The sequence below is a fragment of the Callospermophilus lateralis genome, chromosome 3 (genome assembly GCF_048772815.1).
Source record: "Callospermophilus lateralis isolate mCalLat2 chromosome 3, mCalLat2.hap1, whole genome shotgun sequence".
Lineage (NCBI taxonomy): Eukaryota > Metazoa > Chordata > Mammalia > Rodentia > Sciuridae > Callospermophilus > Callospermophilus lateralis.
In genome coordinates, this window is record NC_135307.1 from 37,791,042 (window position 1) to 37,801,859 (window position 10,818).

General features: G+C 37.4%; 1 non-coding gene across 1 annotated transcript; it reads right to left on the reverse strand.

Moving 5' to 3' along the window:
- Window positions 1-2,563: 2,563 nt before the first annotated feature.
- On the reverse strand, window positions 2,564-2,636 carry Trnav-cac (transfer RNA valine (anticodon CAC)). The gene has a single exon. It is a non-coding gene; the product is annotated as a tRNA-Val (tRNA).
- Between the last annotated feature and the right edge of the window lie 8,182 nt (window positions 2,637-10,818).

Below are 10,818 nucleotides of genomic sequence, written 5' to 3' on the forward strand. Positions count from 1 at the left end.
TCCCACAGTTTAGCTATTATGAATTGTGCTGCAATAAATTGATGTGGCTGTGTCCTATTAAGAAAGTTGGGGCCTAACCCAATATGATGGAGATTAGGGTCTACTTTTTCTTTTATTGGATGCAGAGTCTCTAGTTTAATTCCAAGGTCCTTGATCCACTTTGAGTTGAGTTTGTGCACGGTGAGAGAGGGGTTTAATTTCATTTTTTTGTATTTGGATTTACAGTTTTCCCAGCACTATTTGTTGAAGAGGTTATCTTTTCTCCAATATATGTTTTTGGCAACTTTGTCTAATATAAGATAAGTGTATTTATGTGGGTTAGTCTCTGTGTGCTCTATTCTGTACCATTGGTCCACCAGTCTATTTTGTTGCCAATACCATGCTGTTTTTGTTACTATTGCTCTGTAGTATAATTTAAGGTCTGGTATATTGACCTCCTGCTTCACTCTTCTTGCTAAGGATTGCTTTAGCTATTTTGGGTCTCTTATTTTTGCAGATGAATTTCATTGTTGGGGGCTGCAATCAAGTCAAGATGGCGCCTGGCAGTTTGCCAGGAGGAGTGGTTTGTGAGACAACATCACCGAGCCATTAAGATGGTGGGGATTCCTTATTGGCTGATTGCTGTATCTGGATGATGCTAATTGAGTCATTTAGAATGTCATTAGAATGATCTTGGCCTGGGGCTTAGCATAGATATCTTTTATGATGTTGAGAGATGTTCCTGTTATCCATAGTTTTTCTAGTGTTTTGAACACAAAGGGTTGCTGTATTTTGTCAAATGTTTTTTCTGCATCTATTGAGATGATTATATGGTTTTCCTCTGTAAGTTTATTGATGTGATGAGTTACATTTCTTGATTTACATATGTTTAACCAACCTTGCATCCCTGGGATGAATCCCACTTGATATGGGTGAACTATCTTTTTGATTTTGTATTCAATTTGCCAGAATTTTATTGAGAATTTTTGCATCTAAGTTTATTAGAGATATTGGTCTGAAATTTTCTTTTTTTGCTGTGTGTTTGCCTGGTTTTGGAATCAGGGTGATATTGGCCTCATAGAATGAAGTTGGAAGTGCTCTTTTTCTATTTCATGAAATAGTTTGAGAAGTATTGGTATTAGTTTTTCTTTAAAGGTCTTGTAGAATTCAGCTGTGTTTTCATCAGTCCTTACCTTTTCTTGGTTGGTAGGCTTCTGATGGCATTTTGTAGTTCATCGCTTGGAATTGATCTGTTTAAATTTGTGTATATCATCCTAATTCAATTTGGGCAAATCATATAACCCTAGAAATTTTTCAATGCCTTCAATATTTTCTATTTTATTGGAGTACAAGTTTTCAAAATGATTTCTAATTATCTTCTGTATTTTTCTAGTGTCTCATAATATTTACTTTTTTATCATGTATGTTAGTAATTTGAGTTTTCTCTCTCCTTCTCTTTGTTAGCATGGCTAAGGGCCTATCAATTTTATTTAATTTTTCAAAGAACCAACTTTTTGTTCTGTCAATTTTTCAATTGTTTCTTTTGATTCAATTTCATTGATTTCAGCTCTGATTTTATTTCCTGTCTTCTGCTTTTGGAGTTGATTTGTTTTTATTTTTCTAGGGCTTTGAGATATAATGTTAAATCATTTATTTGTTGACTTTTTCTTCTTTTAAGTAATGAATTCCATGCAGTGAACTTTCCTCTTAGTACTGCCTTCATAGTGTCCCAAAGATTTTGATATGTTTTATTGTGTTCTCATTTACCTCTAATAATTTTTTAATCTCCTCCTTGATGTCTTTCACAACCCATTGTTCATTCAATAGCATATTATTTAGTCTCCAGGTATTGAAATAGCTTTTATTTTTTATTTTATCATTGATTTATAATTTCATTTCATTATGATCTGATAGAATGCAGGGTAGTATCTCTACTTTTTTATGTTTGCTATGAGTTGCTTTGTAGCATAATATTTGGTCTGTTTTAGAGAGGGATCCATGTGCTGCTGTGAAGAAAGTGTTCATTGAAGGATGAAATATTCTATATATGTCAGTTAGGTCTGTTATTGATTGTATTATTGGATTACATATTTTCTTTGTTTAGATTTTATTTGGGAAGATCTATTCAGTGGTGAAAGAGGTGTGTTAAAGTCACCCAGAATTATTGTGCTGTGGTCTGTTTGACTCTTGAACTTGAGAATAGTTTGATGAATGTAGACGCTCCATTGTTTGGGGCATATAAATTTATTATTGTTATGTCTTGATGAATGGTTCCTTTAAGCAGTAAGAAATATCCTTCTTTATCCCTTTTTATTAACTTTAGCTTGAAGTCTACTTTATTTGATATGAGGGTGGAAACCTCTGCTTGCTTCCACAGTCCATGTTGAGTGGTATGATTTTTCCCAACCTTCCACCTTTAGTCTGTGGATGTCTTTTCCTATGAGTCTCTTGGAGGCACCATATTGTTGGGTCTTTTTTAAAAATCCAATCTGTCAGTCTATTTCTTTTGATTTGTGAGTTTAGGCCATTAATAGTTAGTTAAGAAAAATAGGCATAAAAGCATATAGAACTGGACATTTTTTTTTGGTGGTCCTGGGGATTGAACCCAGGGCCTTGTGCATGTGAGGCAAGCACTCTACCAACTGAGCTATATCCCCAGCCCAAGAACATGTGTGGCTAATAAAAAATATAAAATTAAATTAAAAAAGAGAATTGTAATGTCATGTGTAGCTAATAAAAATAAATTAAAAAAAAGAACCATAAACACACACACACACACACACAAAATAAAAATAAAAGCATATAGAAAATGATTGAGATTTTTGTCTCTCTCACCTAAAAAGTAATTATAAAGAAAAAGTTAAAAACCATCTCTACAAGCCATTACTTTTTCTGTCTTTGCATTATCTGTAATACATAACTTTTGAAACCATTAGGAATCTGAGCATAGAAACTGAAATGTAATTTGTGACAAATTTTTCTGTGAATTTCAGGCATGATCCTGTGGAATATGTAGACATAAGTGGAAATTTAATTATAGATATAAAGAAAAGATACAGGAGTTGTAAGTAAAGTAACAGGTCAATAGTATGCTTTTGATAAGGTGGTACTCTTAATAGAGACTTTTTTTAATGCCCCCACAAACATTTTACCAATGACAATTTGCAAAACAATTAACAAGCATTATATGTTCACATTATGGGTTAAAACTTTATCCCCCACTTGGATCTTTTCTTTTTGCTGATTAAATTTTTTACTGACTTTTGTAATTACTTCTTTTTACATGACAGTATATTTTGAAATATTTTACAGACAGACAGAATAAGTATAACTTGTTACAGTTAGGATCCCATTATTGTGGTTGTGCATGACATGGTGTTACATTGGTCATGCATTTATATATGAAGATAGGAAAGATATGTCTGATGCATTCTACTGTCTTTCCTATTACCATCCCTCCTCCCTTCCCTTCATTCTCCTTTGTCTAGTCCAATGAACTTTTAATCTTTCCCTCCCTTATTGGGGGTTACCATCCACTTATCAGAGAGAACGTTCGATTATTTCATTTAGCATGGTATTCTCCAGTTCCATCCATTTACTGGCAAATGGCATAGTTTCATTCTTCTTTATAGCTGAGGAATATTCCATTGTGTATATATGCCACATTTTCTTCATTGATTTATCTCTTGTGGAGCACTTAGGTTGGTTCCATAGCTTGGCTATTGTGAATTGAGCTGTTACAAACTTTGAAGAGGCTGCATCACTACAGCGTGCTGATTTTAAGTCCTTTGGATATAAACTGAGGAGAGAGATAACAGGGTAAAATGGTGGTTCCATTCCAAGTTTTTTGAGGAATCGCCTGCTGCTTTCCAAAGTGGTTGTACCTATTTGCAGTCCCACCAGCATCCTTACTTGCATTGTTGAATTGTTTCTTGTATTCTTGATAGTTGTTGTTCTGATGGGGGTGAGATATAATCTAAGTGTAATTTTGATTTGCATTTCTCTAATTGCTATAGGGACTTAACAACATGGAGGCTGTTTAAAAGGGTAACAGTTTCAGGTTTGTGGAAATCAGTTATGATGATTTACTGTTTAAATCAAGATTATAAGAGAAATATTGTGTGTATGTATGTATGTCCTCCCTTTTCCCAGATACGATTAAAGTAATTTATAAGGTTACATAAAAAAGCAAATAGTGTAATTTAAAAGTAATAGCAAAACAATCAAGGTAGCTTATACAATGAATATGAATGTATGTTTGAAGTAAAATCCATAAATGTGGCCATTTGAAGGAAAGGATTTTGTGGGAAGGATATACTTTGTCTACTGTACAATTTTACCAGATATTGACTCAGATAATGAAACTAATAATATATAGTATGACCCTAGAATCAAGTCTAAATGAGTAATGTTTTCTTTCAAGTCATGAAGCTAGCAGGATTCACAGAAGAGAAAACACCTATTTTTTGAAAAATATAAGAAATTGACTCAGAGGTAATTCAAATATTAATGTGAAAGAAAATAATAAAAATTCCAATAATGAAGAAAATATTGTTCCAAATTTAATATAAAGGAATATTTTCCCCCTGAGGGAAGCTACTCATAAAAATGGTTAAATGGGTCAAACTTTTGCTCCAGATATATTCTTTTTGTAATCCCTTGGATGCTTGATAATTTTAGTTTTTCTTCTTCCCACTTGAATGGTTTTCACTTTTTTCTTTTTTTAACCCATGCTTTGGTAAAGGTCTACAGTTATTTCACTTTTAACATATTGTGAATTTAAGGTAATTATTTCAGTAATATTTGCCCTTTAGTCCTTAAAATTAATTGTTGAAAGAAAGACTTGGCCTCTGTTCCTCATGTTTCAAGTCTCAGGAAGAAGGAGGCTTGGATGTGTCATAGTAGCAAGCAATTCCAAAGTCTTGGTGGCTTTAAAAGAACAAACCTCAGTTCTTGCTCACACTGCAGGTATGCATTAAAGGTGGACAGGGTATCTGTGATTGTAGTTAGGTGCAACTGGTGGAGACCCCAGCTCAACACAGGACTCCATAGTAGAGGCAGGAAAAAGAGAAACTAGTATATTCCATATTCTTTTACGTGATGGTTACTTAGGTTGGTCCACAAGAGCAGACACAGAAGGAAACAAAGTTTACTACACTTACAGGTCCTAGCAACAGGAGGTATGGTGTGGTAGACCAGCCTTACACGTGACTGAGTTAACTCCCCTGCTAGGGGATGTGGTGTCAGGCACCCATGCTGCTAGACTGCCCCGCTTTTCTAGGTTTCTAGTGACTATGTATTTGTGCCTGGACTTGTCTTCCTACAGCCCCATGGGAGGAGCTATGCTCACCTGTTCCTTTGTAATATAACCCCTTGCCCTGTTTAGGATAGAATATTCCATAGAAGTGCCTTGTGTGTGTCCCCTTCTCTTACTGTGCCCTTGGGTGTGGCCTGCCCAGATGTCAGTCAACCTGCTGACAGTGGACATCATGAAGATAGACTCAGCCCCCTGAAACCTGACCCCTTGCCTCATTTGAATAGCTTCTCCTCAAAGAGGGGTCAGTGTGTGCTCTCTCTCTCTCTCTCTTCCTGTGGACCCTTAAGGTCAGAGGAGCTATAACAGCGACCCCAAAGAAAAAGGTATTTGTGTCTCTTGTGTGGTTATTTTGCACACTCCAGTTAGCCCAGTTTACCTGGAGTCACCTCTGAGCCTTTTAATCACGAACAGAAACCCGGCAATTGGCGCCCAACGTGGGGCTTGAGGTCTGAGTCTTTATGTTGCAGGGACAAAAGCAACAAATGCTGGCTTGTATGGGGATTCCAATTTAAATATTAAAGAAAGATTAGTGAGTTTGGTATTTCTCTCCAGAAGTTAAGCATGCTTAGGATTGTAGAGTATTGTGGGCGGAATTGTAGACAGTAAGTGAATTAAACAAAAGGAAAATCTGTGATGTTAAAATTTTTAATATTGGGGTATAATTCTAGAGACTCTAAATAAATTTGAAGAGTTATTAAGATAATTAATGGGCTGTGTTGTTGAGTCCTCTCCATGGAAACAGCACTTTTGTAGATTTTTTTGAATTGTTTTTGTAAATCTTTATAAAAGATTTTTTGAGCTTTATGTTCTAGAAATTTGGGCTAGGAGAGTGTGAAAAAGGGAGAGAAAATGTTGTGATGTTTACCCAAAGAGAAGTAAGCTTCAATTTTCTATTGTTTTTTTGTGAATACTCAGAAATTTCATACTAATCCTCTTTGCTACATAATTGTCCTATGAATTGGAATGGCTGTAACTCAGCCGCTGGGGACAAAAGACTTTAGCTGCTGCTCCCTATAAGGTCTGTTACTAGACCATGGCTAGCAGAGCTTTTTAACCTTTGGACTTAACAACGCAGACTAGCTTAATACCTGATGATAATGCTGGCATCTGCCGCTAAATCTTTTAAAAGATTCAGTATATTAAATCACATGCTATGAGAAAAAATTGGAAATTCAAGTATAGTTCTCCCTACACAGGGAAATAACCTTAATAAAATTTTCTAAAAGACAATTGAAAGATACCTATTTAAAGAATAATATTCTAAAATGTAAAGATATTATGAGACCTTCTCTCAAAAAGAGATTGAGGGTTCTTTCTAAATTGTTAGGATGGATCAACTAGACTATATTAGGAAATTATAATAATTAATAAAAGGTAAATATATTCTTATCATTTAAATACTTGTACTATTATCTATATATATAACTTAAACTAATGATACTATGACTTATGCCAAGCCTTTACTTAATTTTATTAAATAACAAAAAGAGGGAACACAGGACCCCAGAGACATACTAGATCTTACAAAATATTTTTTAATTTTTTCTTAAATTGGAATATTGAGAGTCTTAATGTCACTGAACACTATTCAGTAAATTAAATCAGATATCAAAGGAGAGTTTAAACCAGTCATCATGATAATGACTGAGAAACCTGGCACAGGAAGGTAAATTTCCAGCTCTAGAGTTTATAGCCATGCAGCTTCACGAGTTTGTCAGGTAAGTAAAAATTATGAAAAGACTTGTATGGATCCATTTCCCAGGTCCACCTTTAACGTACATTACAGTGTAGACTAGGAACTCCGCTCATGTAACTAGATTAATTGTACTGACTGTAATGGTCAATTAGACATTGATTCTATGATAAACAGGCTATCTGGAAGTATCTTTTAAGAAAAAGACAGTGTTGAAATAACCAATTCTCCTGCATCCATATAGATGGCGGCTATGGACCAGATGTAAGTAACACCAACTAAGGACCAGTTCTCTATGAAGGATCAAGTCTTAGCACTGCTCTCCTCTTCATCTATCTGTGTCTCTCAGCTTTGTCACAGTATTGCTGTTTGTCTGTCTATGGCCTTTCTTCTTCCTTCCTGAATGCAGCCTCACCAGCCCAGTGCTGTGAGCTGGGCCTTCCATGGAGAAGAAACCTGAGTTTGTCGATCCTAAGGTAAATGCTGGTGCGGAGGCCACGGGGGCATTATCTATCAAGGAGACAGACAGCCTCTCGGGGACAATGCCTTGCACACGCCACATCACCCTGTTTGGCCCCGGAGGATGGCTGGTTAGCCAATGACGGGTAAGATTCCTCAAGGGAGGGACAACCTAAGACAGGCACAGTCGCAGAGGGGCCATCAGGAGAAAGCTTGGGGGCCCACAGAGGTGAGGCACAGAACCTCACCCCCCCACCTGTGCAAAGGCCTAATTCTTCACCCCTTCTGAGAGAGGTCTCCTGCCCCATGGCTGCTTTGCTCCCCATGTCCAGCTCAGATCGGAACCCAACTGACAGACCTAGTCAACAGCGACTGCCTGCTCACCACAGCAAGAGACAACTGCAGCCAGGAATGGGCCATATCTGTATGCTTTTCTCTTTCTTGGTTCTTCCACCCCTTTTCCTATGCTTTTCCCTTTTCCATTCTTCTCTCATCATGGTTCTCCTTTGGCAACAAATTTAATATAAGGGGAGGAGATGTTAGAATAACTTTGAGTTACAACTAGCAGCTATGCGCAGCTTGGAGTGCTTAAAAAATCCACATTCCTTCAGGCCTGATAGGAATATTTGCAGGATGGGGTGCTCTGCTCTAGCAAGCGGTCAATGAAACCACATCCTCAGCACTTGTTGTGGTTAGCATTGCCAAACTACCGGGCCACAAAATCAAGAGTCAGGGGTTTCAGGGCATGAAATCTCTGACTCAGTAAGCCCCTTCCCTTAGGAACAAAGACCCTTCCAGATTGCTTTCCAACATGACAGCAATATTTAGAGTTTCCTCACAGTGTGGTTACATTAGGCAGAAGATGATTGGCTTATGGATATTATCTTGCTTATATGATTGACAGGCACGTCCCACTTGAACCCTATAACAGTTGTGTGCATTCCAAAAAGAAACTGAGCTATGGACATTGACTTGAGGTTTGTCACTAGCCAGTTCTCATCAGCTCCCAGAGTCTGTGTGTTGACTCCACATCTCTACTCCCTGCGACTGAGGTAGCCGAGCAACTAATTGACCACACCAGTGATAGGAATGTATGCAAGACAGCATATGAGAAACCTAAACCAGCCAATTATGCTGGTCTTTAATGATTAACACTATATGTGTACAATTGTCAGAAAGATTATTAAAATAGATTTTTTCCAAGAGTATTTATATTACTGACAGACCTAATTAACTCTTTAAGTGTGAGAGTTAAGAGAAAAGATGATAAATATCCTGTAACTTGTAAGAATACAACTTATTGTATCATTAGTTATTGCCAGCTAATATTTTAGACTTATAATATGCTGAAGTTAATATTCAAGCTTTCAAACAGGTGTATGTCAATTAACCAGACCTAAGCAAGTTGCTGGTCTCATAATCCCTCAAGTGACTACTTTAAATATTACTCCTTGCTTTTTCAATTATAGCCTTTGTGGCTATGTCTTAAAACTTAAAATGTATGGATTTTCTTAATGTTTGACTTAAATTACTTCCAAAATTCTTCATGGTCAGATAAGTGCTGATGGAAGGATGAGAACTAAGTTATAATGCTCTAGAAGACAATGTAATAAATAATGTGAATGAGCCCTCTGCTCTGTGGTGTATGGAGAGGCCTAAATGCCATGCCAATGAAAATGTCTGTGTTACTATGGCCAAACACAATGCCTCCCAAAAAAATCGGGAAAAGATTAAAAATCTTCTGATGAGTGTTTGGCGAAGTAATAATAATAACCTGGATCTTCCAAGTTGATTGTGTTATTAAAATGATATGTTTTCTACTAATTCCTTTTGTGCTTCAATAGCAGATCATGATGACCTTGGACCAAAAATCCAGTGACTGAAAGATAAAATTTCCCAGTTACATTTTTTTATATATAAAGAAAATAATGAATATGTGGGAGACCAACCTCACATGTGACTGAGTTAACTCTCCTGCTAGGGGATGTGGCGTCAGGCACCCATGCTGCTAGACTGCCCTGCCCTTCTAGGGTTCCAGTGACTATGTCTTCGGGCCTGGGCTTGTCTTGCTATAGCCCCATGGGTGGAGCTATGCTCACCTGTTCCTTTGTAATATAACTCCATGCCTTGTTTAGGATAGAATGTTCCATGGAAGTGCCTTGTGTGTATCCCCTTCTCTTACTGTGCCTTGTGTGTGTCCCCTTCTCTTACCTGCCCAGATGTCAGTCAACCTGCTGACAGTGGACATCATGAAGATAGACTCAGCCCCCTGTAACCTGACCCCTTGCCTCATTTGAATAGCTTCTCCTTAATAAGAGGGGTCAGTGTGTGCTCTCTCTCTCTCTTCCTGCAGACCCTTAAGGTCAGAGGAACTATCACAGTGACCCCAAATAAAAAGGTATTTGTGTCTCTTGTGTGGTTATTTTGCACAGCCCAGTTAGCCCAGTTTACCTGGAGGGACCCCTGAGCCTTTTAGTCTTGAACAGAAACCCGGCAGTATGGCATGCTATGCAGGCCACACAGAAAATTCCCAGGGCCCATCCAAAGGCAAAAGGGGCAAGAGTGAGGGGAGAAATAGGCCAGTCTTTCTTGGAGTTTCCACAAGAAAAGCAAGATGAGCAGTTCGGGATTGTCTACTTTGAGTCATTTTGGTAAACTGTAAACCTCAAGATTGTTTCTTTCTGCTTGATAACTGGCCCTCGAATGATGAAGACAAAGGATTATTGCCTCCTGGCGTGGAAGGGACAGACTTCTTGCTTTCTGTGTCTCTGGATTGATTAGTTTATATGTCAAAGGCATGTGGCTGAGCCCTTTGCTCTTTCTAAGACTTACAATATCTCCCAGGTCTAAAAGGCTTTTAAGAAGTTAAAATATAGCATTCAGAAAATTAAAATATAAATAATACATAGTGAAACAAATGCTGGCCTTTAAATTTTCTGCTTGGAAGGGACACACATGGTTTCCTCTTGGAAGGGTCATACCTTATTCTGTTCACTTTGCAATGGCTCAAGGAAGTCACAAGACTGTGTCAGTTCAGGTGAGCAGAGCGGTAACTCTCCCATATTGATGAATAGCCAAAAGTCTATCAAAGAGGAATTGTGTCTGGGGCAGGAGTTTCCCTTTTCATTTCTACTATACAAGATTACCTGTTGCTTCAGTTAGACTGCTTCCTTGAACATTAAAAAACAATGTATGCCACTCTGCCCAGCATGGCCATAAGGATTCAATAGGTCCATTAGTTTACCAAGAAATTGAAGACTGAGAAATGTTTTCCTTTTGAAGTACTAAGTGGGTCAATAGGGGGTTATTTGAATGCTAGGCAGCATCTGTTCTTATTTTCATTTTTGATTTTAATTATTTGAGTCTACTT